The sequence below is a fragment of the Dermacentor andersoni genome, chromosome 2, assembly GCF_023375885.2.
Source record: "Dermacentor andersoni chromosome 2, qqDerAnde1_hic_scaffold, whole genome shotgun sequence".
NCBI lineage: Eukaryota > Metazoa > Arthropoda > Arachnida > Ixodida > Ixodidae > Dermacentor > Dermacentor andersoni.
Window position 1 is genome coordinate 179,623,551 of NC_092815.1, and position 17,473 is coordinate 179,641,023.

Here is a 17,473-nt window from a genome sequence, read left to right on the forward strand (position 1 = left end):
CTGCGAGCTAACTAACTTGGGGCACGTTAATAAAATAGTGCTTTATTTCAAGTGGAAAGTTATGCTTACACCATTTTACTGCATATATATATATATATATATATATATATGTATCACGACGTTTACAATTTCGCTGTGATTGTAAAGTGCGTCGTCTGTTCCCGAGCGCGCGTTCGTCACACCGATGCCCCGATTTTGTTTCAGAAAGCTTGTACAGTATATTTTTTTAATTTCTTTGTTTGTTTCACTGTGCCCATGACACTTGTCGGCCGTTACCAATTGTAATTTTAGCCAGATGAACTGCCACCTTCAATACAGTTTTCTAAGAGTAACACGTAATGCTGTCACAGCAGCCACGGATCTGCAGTGTAAAGCAACGTAAGAGAACATTATCGTGTTGTTTCACGCCCCGTTCTTGTCGGTGGAATATTAAAATTGCATGGACGATAATCGAAAACATTGTTATAGTGAAATAAACCAGGTTTATCAACTGCGTAGCGCGACGAGACGTAGCGGATGACTAAACTCGGCAAATCAGAGGGTGCACATAAACTTATATATAGTAGAAAAATGATCAGATGCCTTAAATGCACTAATTCAAAAAGTGATTCCTCTCGACCGAAATAAACGTGTTTTGCCCTAACAAACATGGCACCACCATACTTCTTTTCATGGTGGTGCCTTAAAATCTGCCGCATCTACCGGAAAGCGTATATAGAGGTTCTTGCAGCTATGGTGCTATTTGCGCATCGATCGCTCTTTCGGATTTTGTCAACCGGAAACGCGGCGCACGGATTCAATCTTAGACTATGTACCGTAAGTACCGCTACAATTCTATGCGACACAGGCGCGCCTCAAAGCCAGCAAGGTCTCTAAAGCGTGAGAAACAAATAAGCGGCAGTGAGCACGCATTCGGGATTTCACATAATGCGATGCGACGCCCGCCTATTTTCGAGAACGATCCCGGCGGAGGACACACGTGCGGCCACTCCAGGCGAAGCGTGCCTCCGGTCTGGCGACGGCAACGGCCAGGCCGCGGTTGCATTCGGGTGTTCGTGCTGCTGCGGGGCTCTATCACTGCTGCGGCTCCAGAGGTGCTCGTACCCTCAATGCTACCCGCCTCGGATGACAAAGGTTTCGTCGGAGAGCAGCAGCGGGGCGCCGCGCATGCAGAGGACCGTGCAACGATCGCAGAGTGCAGCTGTACACAGCTGTGTTAATTGTGCGCAGCCAACAACTCTCCAGAGAGAAGGCCGACTCATGGGAGCGCGCACGATAGTTTCGAGCGACGGCTTGCGGCTGGAGGCCTCATCACGGATGGAACTATACAGTGTACTACCATTCTAGTGCGCTCTATAGATGGAGCCAACCCCAGGTGGGCCAATGGGCTTTCGGAGGGAAGGAGTCAGGGTAAATGATAGAACACCAATACGAAGAATATTGCTAGAGAAAGATATTACGTATGTACTATGACTGAATCGGGAAAACTGGAAAATGAAGACCAATGTAAGTTTCATGACTGATCTGGCGACCTTTTTCAACGTGCCAGCAGTTGAAATGAAGTAGAAAGATATGTCTCATCGAATGATATTAGCTTTTCAGAACGTATTGGATTCCACAATTCGCTATTGAATCGCTATTGAATTGCCATTGAATTCGCTGTTTAATTCTCCAGCACTGTTACCTACTGCAATGAACAAATAAGATCTGCATAATCTCTACGCGTATGTGAAACATGGCGTTCCTTTAACTGCTTGATTATTTTCGTTATGATATAGTGCGCCAGATAACACAAAACAGTCGTTTATAATATACAAGCTAGGGCTCTATAACGTAAAACTATTCCAATATGTTTTTATTCCGATCTCCTGACGTCAAACTTGCGTAACCGCCAACGCAAGCAACGGGAGGTCATCCCCAGGGCTGTCTGAACAGACCAATGAAATGCTTTCCTCGTTCATAGGAGGTCCCTTTTGTTTGCTTGAAAAACGAATAACATTGCCTACACTGAGCGGCTTGTCTTATCTAATTGCCTGACAAGAGGCGAGGAGCACGCTGAAGTGGAGACGGATTCAATAGGGCCGAGCCACTGCACTGAAAGTCGATAACCGGATGAAGAAGGTGGCGTCGGCGCCTGCTATTGGTCCGTTTTCCCTTACTTTGCTGGCGGTGGCTGGTCGAAAATCGCGATGGCATGGAACGGAAGCCTAAGAATGACGCTAAAAGGGATCCTCATCACCGACGAGTTGACAGAATGAGGTCGTAAACGTGCCGAAAGTTCTCGAAAATGTTACACGGCCACGCAAGAAGCTTTATTATACGCAAATAAACCCATGCTCTCCGGCAGGTGCGAGTAGCCAGCGCCTGAGCGATCGGCGGCAGCCATCTTTTATTCCTTTCGGAACGGGGCAGCCTGCGGCTATTCAGAAGAAAATTCAGTTTTGTTCGGCATATTAATGCATCTTGAATGAGTACACGTCACTTTGACGTGGTGAGCTTTTGCGGTTTTGTGACGTCGCGTGAAAGGCAGGTGAAATGTGTGCAGACCGAAAACTTTTGACCAATAGCCGGGGGGCTAATGGCGAAATGGCGTCGACTCAGAAATAACTATTTTTATTTTTTCGGTCAAATCATGCATAATCAGTGCATACGCGTCATATCAGATGGGGAGCTATTGCGGTTTTCGTGACGTCGCGTGACAGACAGGTGAAGTAGGGGTGGTCCAAAAAAATTTTTGGCCAATTGCAGAGGGCTGATTACAGAATTGGAACAGAAAAGTCTGGAATAGCTTTACGTTATAGCGCCCCTACTCAGTTGAGCAGGATCCGACGAATTGCTGGGGAGGAGCATAACATACAGGTTTAAAATATAAGACAAGCATACACTGTCTTTAAAGGAAATCAGGCTGGATAATAATTTCACTTTGTTTCCGCCCCTAGCAAAAAGCCGAATGAGACAGCTACCTTCTTTTTTTGAATGAACGAATTCCGGGGTTTTATGTGGCAAAACCACGATATGATTGTGATGCAGACACTTTGGTTTTCACCACCGGGATTTATTTAACGTGCACATAAATGTAAGTACATGAGTGTATTTTTTTTCATTTAGTCCCCATTGAATTCCGGCGCCTGGATTGAACCCGCGAGATCGAGTTTAGCGGCGCAACGTCATAGCCACGAATTAAGCTATTACGCGTTCTTTTTTGTTTAATTTTTAAGCATGGACTGGGGAAAAAAAACTTGCACAACGCTTATGGTCCTAATAATATTATGTATAGAACAGTCACATACAATTGTTTTCGGCGGCCGAGGTCTGGCCCCAACAAAGGACTCCGTACCAATTACTTGGCATTCTGTTGCACGAGGAAGACGCAAAAGTGACCGGAATATTGCGCTCATGCAATATTCATGCAATAATTTTTTTTCTGTACGTATACTTCACGCAAACCTGAGAAGAGGGCGCCGAATGACACAGACATACTTTATTCGTTTAAAGCGGTTAACAGCAAGGTTACGATCTTCTTTCGTCTGTGTTTTCCAAGATCTGCTGATGGAAAACCACATGCTCAAAAACACACGCGAGAAACACATTTCGCTTGAAGAACAAGCAAAATATTTGTCCTCCAAGGAAACTACAATAACGTAGTACAATGAAAGCCGACACTACGGCCGCAGTGCGTGCGCAGTCAACGCGTGGCATAAGGAAATGAAGGAAAATAAATGCATTTCTTCTGAAGACATAAGTACACGTCATACGTAATTAGGAACACCACTGAAACTGTGCGATCGCGAATGTACTAGCGCGCTAAGTAGCACTAACAACTGCTCCGAGCCGTATTGCCAGCAGTTTTCAACGGCATGACCTTGACGCGGCCCAACCCAATTCGATCGTAGCGCAGCCACAGAAGTTTTCGTCACTGGGCTCCTCACTGCAAAGCATGCTCAGCCGCGGCCGCTCGTCCCACTCAGCCTTATTCTACAGTACACTCTAGAAAAACGTACACTCAAGCAGCTTGTACTAAATGGATACTACACTAGAAAAACCGTTGTATATACTCGCATTTCGCCGTGTCGCCAACGTCTTGGCGATGACTTCTTAAAAATTCTGTGTACCGAAACGAGATAAGGCGAAATGAAATGTAAATGAAGCAAGAAAAAGCTGATTCCTGTTGGAGACCGAGTAATTTGCTAAGCACGTACCCACATACGAAACAACTCATTCAATTGCGAAAGGTGTGGGCTGACACCATCACTGAGACAAGCTCGAACATGGGGGTGCAGTTTGACCCAGCGTTTCAAAGAGCCAGCTGCCACGAGGAAGGCACGCGAGGAATTGGCTCGCGATGTACTGGCCAAACGTCTCAAAGAGCTAGTCGGCATTGGAACGAGATTAGTATAGGTAATATACATAGGGGTGCTATCGTGGCCTAGTGGTTAGAACACTGGGCAGCTGTGCTAGAAAGTAGAAGCTCAGTTCCACTATCGGTCACGCACTCCTTCCCTCCGAAAGAGGCCCGTAGTGCCGGAAGACAGGAAAAACCCACTTCAAAGTTCCTCAAATGAGGAATAGGATGTTTTGCATCAAAACGTGCGCGCAGATAGGCAACGGAGGCCAGCCGAGGGAACAAGCGCGAGAACAATACTCACGCGACCCCAGAGAGCTAACACAAACGCACGCTTACTATTCAGTGCTCTACCTCTGATGGCGTAGTGCTAAGAAGCCTGCATAGATTTTGAGCATGATCTGTTTTCACCCTGCACCCTGCTTCATAGATGCTCGTAAGCTGACAGCCAAGACGAAGGTTAACTGACGAGTCAGCGCGAACACGGACTCGCGTGGGTAACCTTGGCCGCTTACATGCCGGCACAGCTTTTCAATTGCCATGGCGACGGTTTAGCTTTGGGGCTCAAAAAAAAAAAAAAAACGTCCAGTCTCCTGTCTTTGCAATAAAACTTCGTCGAGAAAGCATTACGCGTTTCTGGCCAATTTCTAGTGCGCAGGAAGTCTCCCTATACTGTTTGGAAATAAATTGACATGATGCTTCAAACACATGTACTTATGATTTGCGCGCTTACGATACACGATAAAGCGATTAATGAACGTGATGTCCTTGATAGAAAGAAAAACTAATAGAAATACGCAGGATTCCGTATTAGCTCACCTTTGCAACTTGTAGCTGTATTTTTTTTTCTGTCCCGCCTAACCGACTGGGCCAAGCCGGTGGGCAAAATTAGCGATGCCACTTGGAAACCGCGAAATTCCGCCATATTGTCGAGCAAGGCATCCTGTTAGTTTTGATTGGCTTACAAGGGCTGCTACGTACTCTCTGATTAGCTCAAACTGACACCATGGAAAAAAAAATTGACACTGTTCACAATAGAACCAGGGCAGCCTTCCCGGGCCCTTTTTGTAAACGTCAACGAATAAATCTTATGACCTTTCGTACCCTTTTACTTTCTTTTCTAGCGAACAGCTTTCCGTATCTTTCGTTGGCCGATAAGCCGTCTGCTTTCCGTCCTTGCCTGGAAATCTTTGTCCTGGTACTCATTGTGCCTGCAAGGCAGTCGGTCACCTCAATGAATCCCGAGCTGACCGTTGTCCAGAGCTCGTTGTCGTCCTCGTTCACGTCTTCCGTTCTACCGGATTTAGTCACAGGTGTTCCGTTTCGCGGTCTCTCGCTCTTGGATGGCGCCTGTGGTAGCGGCGTAGAGCGGGTGCGTTGGAGAACCGGACGCTCGATGCTCATCTGCTTGACTTCGCCGTCTGGAAAGAGGCGAGCGAGAAAGGCAGACATTCTGGAATAAGCCCGCCTCAGAGAATGACGTCATGAAGATGCCGTGACGCTGTCGTGATATTCTGTGCGTGTCCAATAAAAAAAAAAAAAAGAAAAAAGAAAAAAGTGCAAACTAAAGAAAAGCTCTCCTGGCACAAATTAGCACTTCATAATGGATCTATCGACTTGGCCAAGTTCAGAAAAGTTGCTTAGCAAATATATTGGTCCGAAGCGGCGAATAGAGAAGGACTAAGGTTTTCTCCTAGACGTCGACTTTGCTTGCACAATGCCGTTCAATATAGTGCCGCTAGTCTACGAATGCAATGCTCAAGCGGCTCGTACAATCAAAGTGCGTTTTCAGCGTTGGACGACTTCAAGTTTGACGACATGTAGTTAGTGGAACGTCTTGTAATCAGTTGTGCCTAATCCAGTTTAATTGATGCTTTGGCGCTGCAGGCTGCGCGATGAGAAAGACAGTTCGGTCATTGCTTCTGCGCGACGTGAAAAAGCTAGGCTGGAGCATTAGCAATGCACCCTCTACTTACTAAAGAGCAAACTACTTGCGCGACGCGACCACCTAAGGTCTACATGCGTGCACTCGAAACACACTGTCTTTAACGAATGGGCACATTTTAATAGTTAATTATAACCAAATTTCGCTTAAAAGGAGAAGTGTAACGGCCAAGCGCGTTTTAATGTCCATATGATTGTTTGGGCAGGTCTAAAGTTATTGTCCGTTTAAGTATAAAACATCTTGGAGCTAGATATACATAAGAAGTGCGCATTACTATTTTACTTAATCACACAGTTTCGTAGTTCATTTTCATATTTTTTTATATTACTGGTTAATTTCGTATTATTTTGTTTTTATTTCTATTAACACGTTGAGGTGCCGCTTGCAGTTTTTACATCGGGATGCGGTCCTGTATGAGAACGTTACTCGTTACTATGAAATAATTTGACAAAAAAATTGAATTGAATAGGTGGCCGCAAGTGGCATAGTTGTAGTACTGCTTTTATTTGTTGACTCATTAACTTAAGACGAGGCCTCGGGCAGAAGAAATATACATATTGCCCTTGTAAATGTTTACTTATAAGAGTTTTAGATACGGACCTGCAGAAAATGAGATAGCCAGACTAGCGCCTGCTTTTATGTAATTACGTAAGGGCGCGCTGGTTACGACTAACAAAAATAGAGGAGACGATGGAATCGGTCAATATGTGAAGTATAAAATACGTTTTACCAGAGTAAGACAAGGTTATATGTAAAAAAGTCATACCCTAGGAGAAAAAAATTTGCTCTCGAATGTACCTTTCTTGCTGTATTTTTGCAACGTTGTTTTCGTATCTTTACTAAATCCACGAAAAATGGCTTGTAAATTTCAACACTTAGCGTGCTTGCCAACCGCCATTGCAATACAATTTGACAAATGTTCGCGCACACACACACACACACACACATACACACACACACACACACACACACACACACACACACACACACACACACACGCACACGCACACGCACACACGCACACGCACACGCACACACACACACACACACACACACACACACACATGAACGCACGCACACGAAGTTCTTAGCAAATAAAACGCTTTTATGCAAGATTAAAATTGGACACCACGTTCATTGAAAATCCCGCCGCTGATCGATTTTGTTGTATGGCCGGAAAAATAGAGAATAATTGAAAATTTACGCCAACCCTATCGTAACTTTACAGGACAAAAGGCGCTGCCTTGGTCTTTTAGAAAGTTGCCCATTTTTCTCAACTTTTTTCATGCGCACGGCTCCAGGAGTGCGAGATGGAGAAAATAAAGTATTTTTTTGTGGGGCTTGTCCTCATTTGTGACTGCACTAGTCCAAACTTGCTTGTTTAGAAGTGCTGTAACTGGATCTAGTTGGTTATGCATACTGAGTTCTCGTGCCGCGATGTTTTTGTCCTGTTCTGCGTTTTGTGTTAAAAACATCGGCGGCCAAGTTCGCTTCGTTAGTCTAAATTTTAAGAAATCGCGGGTGAGTTACCAGTCGGGACTTCCGTAAAAACATTTTTTTGGGCTGAACCCATCTCACGATGGCTGTCGGTGGTAATACGATTAGCATCGAACCAACGTAGTGACACAAAATATTTCCAGCACCGAAACGCGCAATGTACAAGGCGCAAACTCATGTGCGACTCTCATCTCGCGCTACCCTTTGGACACGCTACACCACGTGGCAGGGCCGACGCTACAGTCTTGCAGGAATTTGGTAGTTGGCACAACTGATACCGAAATACTGATACCGACTCACCTGAAGAGCCCAGGTGGCAGTCATATGGTGATAATTCGTTCTCGCAACTTTACAAATGCGACGACAGAGATCGATCTTGCCAAGGTGCATGTTAAAAGAAAAAGAACCCCACCTTTGCCCGCTCCCTCAGCCGCTGTGGTAGCTTTGATCGCTGATGCCTTCTCGCGGGACCCGGCAGCAGATGGTGCAGGTTCAGCCGTAGAGGCCCGTTTCTGTCGTCCTGAAGCGACTCGGGATCGTTCGAAGCTCAGCCGCCTGCTCTTCGAGCTTCCCTTGCGAGCTTCGCCTTTCTGCGATCTCATTTTTCGGCTTCTCAGAGAATACTCGGTTCCTGGAGTTCAGAACGAAAGGCGCCAGACACGGCTTCTTCTTCTTCTTCTTCTTCATCTGATTGGTTACCGCAGATTTGATGATGACATATATACGCAAATACCGGAGTGTATAAATAAAGAAACGAATCAACCACTTACAGAAACGGAAAGGAAAAAAAAAAAATGGAATTAAAATAAAAGGAAAGAGAAATAAAAAAAAATATTCACTGTAAATGAAAATATCGCGAGGACTTTCTCACTTGATGGTGGATACCTCAACAATGGTTTCGGGTAGACGTGTAGGTGTAGAAAAAGTCGCAGTGTCGCTGGAAATGCGAAGCATCCATTGTGGCAGAAAGTTAGCAAACAGTTACACGAAGTAAGGATAATAGTTTTATCGGCCGTATAAACTTGGAAACGTTCGGTTACTAAGTCAGTTAATAACCATGCTGTCACAAACAAACACGAACACATCACACTCGATGAGCGGGCATACTCGCTTTCAAAACGCCGGGGTGGGCAAGCGCGGCATCAGCAACGTGCGAAGTGACCTTCGAGCCGTCTACCGCTTCAGCAAGCAACATGGCAAAGGCCACAGGGGCCCTGGACTGAGGTCGACACCTTCGCCGGATTCCTCCTTTGTGGAAATAAAGTTTTTCAATCGGGCATTCAACGCAGGAGCGCCGAGAACACAGCGCACAATAAAGTATCAGCCGTCTGCAGACCCCTTTCGAGATACCGCGCGCGACCGCGCGCGTAGAATACACGAATAAGAGAATAATTGGGTTCGTGTGCAAAATAGCCTGATATCTTTTTCTCTGCGTCGTTTGCATAGAGTGAACGTGAACGCCGCAAGAGCAGAGTTCTGTAAATAAAATTTTAACGGGGAAATCTGGCGGTATACTTATGGGAGAGAAATTTCCAACTCTCATGTGGGACAGCAGTGATTATTCCAAGGGAATGAGAACAAACATTGTGATAAAAAAGCCCAAGCCTAGGCTCGCTGTTCCTTAATTCGGCTAGTTCGAGCATTTCGATAAATGTGACCACGACCCGTATGCTGTGAGGAGGGTGATCTGTACGTAACCCCTCCAGGGCTGTCCAAGGGAGAGGGAGTGCGTTGATAAGTAGACGTTTATCGAGAGGCATTCAGATTTCTAGCGTATTGGTTTCTGTATTGCTGTATTGAATGACCCGATGCCTTCTTCCAATGCCGAGTGGCGAATTCTTTTCACCTTTGTGTGTTTTTTTTTGTTTGGCTAACTGCTTTCTACTGCTGCCTTCACACCCCTTGTGTTATGCCCCTATAAGGGCTGTTAAGATGAAATAAAATTATTATTATTACGTTTATGACCTTTATAACATTAACAGTTAAAAAAATATACATGATACATAGCCTATTCGAGTCTCTTAGTATCAGTGACGAAATTTACATTTTGCTTGGAGTTTGCGTAATGTATTTACGTAAAGATAGGATCAGGCTTAGAATTTCTAGTAGTGTATTGATGCAGAAACAAGGTCACTGGTAAAATATCTCTCTGAAACACCTGCTTTGCCTATTATATGAAGTCATAGTGAATCGGCCATGGTTATAACAGTGGTTGCTTAAGTATCATGTTTATGGTCCCGTAAAATCCTAGGTCAATGGTTTCGAACTGCAGCTACAAAAAGAAAGAACGTCAATGTAAAGTGTGCTTTTCCAGGTAAGGAAATCCTTGTGTCGTTGCCACTTCGCCCAAGCCACCCAATCACTACTATTCCGCAACTGCAGCAATACGCAGTTTATTACTCCTTTCTCATTTCTTGACTGCCTTAGTGGATAGTACTTGTGTTTTATATTGTCGCGCTGTACTGACGGTGAAGAGCGAGACAGCAGCGAGAACAGCGACTCACAAAACAATCTTGTGCCCAGAAAAACAGTTACATTCGAAACACAACGATACTGGCGAGCACAGTAGGTGATCGTCGAAAAATTTGATCTGTGGATCATGCATGCGTCGGCTACTTATGCGTGACTCGTCGAGCATTCTAGCGTACTCGCTGGTGAGCGTGTACCTTCAAGAATTTACATCCCTCTTCGCGTCGCGCATGCAATCTGACTACACGACAGTGGCGTAGCCAGAAATTTCGTTCAGGGGGGGGGGGGGGGGGGGGGGGGGGGGCTCACGTTGCAGCTCGGCCTCCTTCCTGAAGAGGTAGCTTTAGCTCGGGTGCTCCTATCTAAATACATGTACAAGGAGAATTCATCTTCCTGGGCAACCACTGCGCTAAATTTGACGAGGTTTGTTGCATTTAAAAGAAAAACTTAAATTCTAGGGACTGCTGGTTCCGAATTTTTCATTTAGGTTGTAAATTCTTTATTAAAAATTGTCATAAATAGCAAATTTGCAGGAAACGATACTATCAAGTTGAAAACTCTGTAACTCAACAACGAAAAATGATATCAAAATTCTGTGAATTGCATCTAGTATAACACCTACAGCGAACCAAATTATGTTTTACATGATTCTAAAGAAATAGTATTATGGAAATATTGTTTTTGCAGAACCCTTGCACACAACGTAACCAATTAACGTAAGATATTGACGTAAATTGACGTACCAAATTTGCCCGCTTTGATTGTTATAATAGATGCCATTTAAAGAACCGCAATATCTGTTTTTGATAAAGAGCTATTAATTTGTAAACATCGTGCTTCTGTTTGTTTTTTCGATCTTTCAAATTTTTGAAAATATTTTAAACAAAATTCAGGTCCTAAATCAAAATTCCGTTTACAACAGACACTAGAATTTAACTTTCTCTCTCAAACGCAACAAATTTCATTAAAAGCGATCCAGGGGTTATCTCAGAAAAGCATTTCTGCATTTTACATTTATTTGAATAGGCCGCGTCGGAGTTGGGCCCGAGCTAAAGCGTACTTTTAAACAATTTGTCGAGGGATCAGATACATGAATTCATGGATCAAATAGATACTACATTGCCGTTGCCAAAGATGCTGAAAACGATTTCTTGAACGCTGCGCACTATCAAAACAAGTGAAATACGTATTTTTTATAAAAGAATACTCTAGTATGTGCCAAAAATTGTGCGCAAAATAATTGATATCAATGCTTCCATATTTCTGTGTAAGTGAAGAAAATGTCACATGAACTTTAGAAACATATCAGTTCGAAACCAGCAAAGCAGTGCATGACACTGATATAAAAATGTAAAGGCCATGAAATGAACAAGTTGAGGATAAATATGTTAATAAAACTTTGTCAGTGTTGATGAAACTTTGTCATTCAAGAACCTTGTTTACATTCTTGTACATATGCAAGGGCTAGTGAAAAATCTCAATGACGCTGTCATTTGTTCCAATATATTACGCAGAGCAGCTGTCACGGGCCGTGTTTCGTGAGTAATTGCAAAGAAATTATAGTCGCAACAGAGAGCACGTATAAAAAGCAGGAGTTCTGCGAAATACACGAGGGCCAGTGTAATGAAACTGAGCCAATGCGAACGTATGACAAAGGGGGACATTATTTAAAAGTAGTCTCCATGAGCTATTAGACATTTGTCCTATTCACTAACGAGTCGCGTGATTCCCGTCTCACAAAACTCCTTGGGTTGCTGCTTCAAAAAGTCTGCAACTGACTCTTTCACGTCATCGTCCGACACGAATCTGGTTCCCTTGAGATGTTTCTTCAGTTGCCCCAAAATGTGGAAGTGGCAAGGTGACAGGTCTGATCTGTATGGCGGATGTTGCAGCGTTTCCCACTTGAATTTTGCCAGTTTTGTGTTAACCACATCAGCGACGTGGGGACGGGCATTGTCGTGAAACAAGATGACCCTATTTGTCGATTTTCCACGTCGTTTGTTCTTGATTGCGACACGCAGCCGATCGGCCCTTTCACAATATCGGAAACAATTGATACTCTCTCAATACTCGGCAAATTCTATCAGTAATGACCCCTGACGATCTAAAAAAAGTTAGCAACACCTTTCCGACGGAAATGACGGCCTGTGCTTTATTTGGGGGTGGTGAATTCAAATGTTTCCACTGTAAGCTTTGCCGTCGTGTTTCAGGCTCGTAGTAGTGGCACCATGGTTCGTCCCCGATCACAACTGCAGACAAGAAGTCGTCACCCTCATTGTCATACCAGATCAGATGAGTCAAGGCACCGCCGAAATTCTCCGTCTTCTGGCGGTGGTTCAGAATCTTGGGCATCCATTGCGCACACAAGAGCCGATAACCGAGATGTTCGTGAATTATGCTGTGAAAAGAAACGTGACTGATGTTCGCACGCTCTGCCAGTTCGTCGATGCTTATCCTCCGTTCTTGTCTAATCAGCTCATCAACCTTTGCAATTGTGTTGGAGATGATTGGACGATGTCTTTGGCCCGGTCTTCTTTGAATTGTTTGCTCTAACTCTTCACATTGGCAATGAAATGCAATGTTCAACGTACGCGGCAGCCATACGGCGACTAATTTCTTTTAAGGAAACACCTTCAGCTATCAAAAACCTCATGACACCACGCTCTTCAACTTTTGGACCGTCCATTATGTCACACAACCATGTGTACCCCGAGTATGAGAGCATTAAAGAACCTTTGTCGTGCCACTTTTGTAAATGAGAGATGCCTGTGTCCTACGCGCATGCCTCGCAGTTAATGAACTGAACCACAATTGCGCGGGGTCTGTAGGCTCACTTTCGTTTTACTCGCCCTCGTACATTAGAAACACGAAGATACAATGGAATATACAAATGAAAGATACAGCTTGATAAAGGGCAAAAAAGTGTCACTGGAAACAAAGCTCACTGCACGTATACACAAAACCTCGCAACAAGATATTTAAATATACGTATAAGTCTTCAATATGTCTACGTATCTAAGAAAAAGTCACTGTATATAAAGCATCAAACAAGGCAAATAAACATGGTACGCACTCACATATTCACAGAATCCTAGATTCCGCACCCATTCAATCTACTACCCCCGATGTGCGCGATGGAAGGCGGCGCGCTTGTTCCCCGCTTTGCTCCTTTGCGCACACAAGACTGAGCCACCATCGCCGGCTCAGGACTCCCCCCCCCTACGCTTTCACTCGCACAAACAGCATGCAGCGCGCGGTCACGATGTTACCGCCCTTGGACTTTATACGAAACATGACGGCGACGGCGACGACAGGAATGCGCCTGGAGTGTCCATATAATTGTTATCGCAATAATATAGTAAAGGTATCCGGCAAATGAAGCGTCCCGTGGCCTATTACTTTCTGCAAAAGAACAAGTAACCAAATCGAACTTTCTCCATGCGACAATTCTCTGCGCCGCAACAATGTATTCTTTTTTCTTTTTGAGGGGCGGGGCCACCGAAATGAACAAACGCAAAGGAAAGCATGTTGGCCACAATCGAATGCTTACTTTATGCACCTAATGTGGGTCCGTTAGGAATATCGAAGAAAACGTGAGACGCTAGGTCCACCGAGAGCCCCCCATACGCATACTTCTCGGTATCCTACACCAACGAGACAAGACTGTGCAGAGAGGTTGCGCTCAAACGAACGCGGTGCAATCCGTCGAGTCCCCACAATGATGGCGGCGATCAACCACTGTTTCTTTTTTAAGTCTGTTAGCCAGAAAGTGTCAAAAACTCTGCAAAGCGAAAATCTACTCGACAAGAAAAAAAAAAAACGAACGCGCTCCGAATTGCGCCACGCGGTGGTTGGGGCAACACCAGAAAAACGCATGCGCTCTCGCTGGCTCTGGCAGCCCGCGTGTAGGATAGCGAGAACACACACACACACAAAGAGAAGAGACTCAACGTGTCCTCACAATAAAAGTCAAAGTAGAAAAAATAAATAAGAACGTAGTTACCTTTGCTGACTTTAGTGTCGTGACGTGGATGCTTTGGCGTAGGTGAAAAAAATTTTTGATTTTTTTTACGTGACATGCCGGTACAAATTAACCACCACAACGTTTCGTCTCATTGGACCTCGCTGCGTGCTTTGTCAACTTGTCGGTAGTGTGTTGATTTGGCTTGTCTCGTTGTATGTTCCGATGTAAGATTTTAGAAAAGTCAATGCACCTTTGGCGTCAAATGTTTAAAACAACATTAAACCCACAAATTTCCGCAATTGAAAATCTGAAGCCCAACTTTCGAAATGTCAATGCACTTTTCACATGAAAAGTTTATGAGCACTTTATACCCATAAAGTTTCAGAATCGAAATCCATGCTCTCCGTAGATTCCGCGGCCTCCGATAGATGCCGCGGCGAGCCCGTTCGCCATCAAAATGCCCTTGAAACTTAGTGCTCGGATGGGGCTGCTTGCGTTATGTGACTCCCGGTGCATGGGCGTTGCCGCGAAATCCAGCCCCTGTTCGCAATGTTCGCGGTAAAATGTCTGCTCGAGCGTGGAAAAGACATTGTAGACAAAATCCGGAATGATTTCCGGCGCCGGGGGTTGCTTTGGTCGGCGCTGCATGGACAACACGAAAAAATATCGGGGGGGGGGGGGGGGGATGCTGAAGCCCCATACGCGGATAAGCTGAAGTCTGACTCATAATGTCTTTCTGTCTTCTGGCGTCTTCCTTTACCAGTGCTTCGTCAGAACATTGCAGTGCGCTACGCCATCACGCGTGACCATTATAAAAGACAACGATAGAAGGGTTTCAAGTGATTGCATCGTACAAAAGCAAAAAAAAAAGAAGCACAATTTGGCCACAGCAGAAAAGCAACTGCCGAGGCCCGCTGTTCCCTTTGTACCCATTGCGCCATTTCGGCCCTTTTACACTCCCAAAATATATTTAAAAATTTCGAAGGACCACTTAGGAAAAGTGGCGTTCGCTTACGGCGTGTATGTGTCTGTTAGAATTCGCAAGTAACAATATCTAGTTAGAATGGCATAAAAAAAAGATAATAGGTGCCTTTCTATAAACAAGTTTATAAGAGCGAACGATTTCTCGCGAGCTGTCTTACCTCTCGACTTTAACTTCCTGCCTGACCTTGTCTCTTTATGATCTTGTAGTTTTAAACGAAAAATTGGAAAACACTAAGGTTCGCTTCGCGTACATTTTTTTTTCAGCGCAGGGCAGCCTCGCCTTTAGTCGGCGCCACATTTTTAGGCGTTACGCCGAGACAGGAATCAATCATCACAAAAACATTTATAATTTCCCGTCCGCTGCATCCGTGCCGGCTTTGGGTTCGTTTCACTGTCGCGTCTGCTGTCTTGAAAACTTACCTCTAACGCTCCTTGAGCGATCCAAAGTTCCCCTCCTGGTCACGTTTATTTCTGTTGTCCTTTAGTGCGCGCAAAATGGGAAGAAACTGAATAACAAAAAAGGGAAGGTTCACACGCTAAAGGAGTTTGAAACGCAGAAAACTGCAAGTTAAGTTTAGAGGAGTTAAATGATGGTGGTGACAGGCTGTTGGTCAGCGAGAGGAAGTCCCGGCGCAGAATAAAGGAACCTCAGCCGAAGCTGTCAGATCCCAAGACGTCACTGAGGCCATTTTTCAAGTTGTCCCTTCCGGTTGCTTAGCGCGTGAAATATTGCCATCGATTCGTTTGTTCTAGAACTTCTCGGACTTGGTCCACTTTGCTCACAAAAAATTGATAGAGCCGTGTGCGTTTTTGAACAAAATTAGACGGAAGGAATGGAAGGTGGGAAAGAGAGGTCGGCATAGCAACCTTCGGGACGCGCCGACACGCAGAGAGTTTCTGCTCGTATGGAATTATGACAATATTTTCTTCGCGGTTAGTGGAATGCTAGCGCGACTTTTTCGCGATTACACTTTTCGACGTAGGTAACAGGGTAATTATTACGACGTGTTATTATGACGATGACGATTTAAATTTTATGAAACATGCCAACAGAGGATTGCCCGAGAAGCGGTCTGTGCATATCATGCCACCAACAATTGATTGATTGATTGAAAACTTTATTATTCCACCAAGCTGGGGTGCCCGCCTCTTAACATACACGCAGGTAGGGGGAGAGGACGAAGCAGTCCCCGCGCGTTGAGGATGGTGAGTCTTTACGGCCTCAACGGCCAGGCGGATTGCTCGACGCTGGTCGTCTTCAGCCTCGCTCTGCAGCAAGGCCTGCCAGGCTTCTCTACTGTCAATGTTTTCCTTGGCCCAGCACACTCCCATATTACATAGTGTACCTTTCTCCTTACAAGTCTTTCCCCCTCAGCATCGGTCTCTCTCTTTGGAGGACGCTCGCATTTAGCGGCGCTTCCAGGGAAACAATTATACATCACCATATTGGATCTACTTAACTCAGACGAAGGACTATAACGACGCCCTCGGCAAAATTTGTAAGGAGAAAGCTATGCCACCAACAACTCCTTGATAAGATCGCCATGTTTTGATGATGATTGTGATTTTCATGCTATGGCACATACCTGCTATGGAGCGCGTCCACGTGTTTGAAATGATGATAACCTTCACGCGATAACACATACCCAACCCGGCGAATTAGACAATAAGCGCGTGGTACATATCGTGCCATCGCCAACTATGGCTGGGTTCCAATACTCGTCGGAGACGGCTAAGCATACCGCTAACTGGACAGCGGCATCTTAAGTGTCGTTCCAGTTCTCACGAAGACGTCGAAGTAGACAGCATTGAAGTTAAAAACGATGCCGGCTACTCTCCTGTTCAAACAAGATGGCGGCTGAGCAGGCCGCTTGCAAAACCGACAGGAAGCTTTTCTGCGCACACAAAAACATAGACACGCTATCCTACGTATTGTTTTTCATAGCTTAGCAGGCACAAATGCTTAACATGCAGAAATAATATGTGCTTTTCTCTGCTTTTTCTTGTCGCCACGAGGTGGCGTCACGTCGCAGAAGCATCTTTCGTGCGTTTTCCAGACCGCTGGAAACACGTTCCAATATATGGCCTCGAAGCTGTCTCGGCTGTCTCCTTAGCTGTCTACGTAAACTGTCTCCAACGCTGGCCAGAATTGGAACACAGCCTATAGCTCTTTGAAATGATTGCCGTGCGTCTTGATGATGATAATTTGCGTACATACCCACAATGGGCAATTGGCCTAGAAGAAGCCGGCATACTTAACATAAGTAAGGAC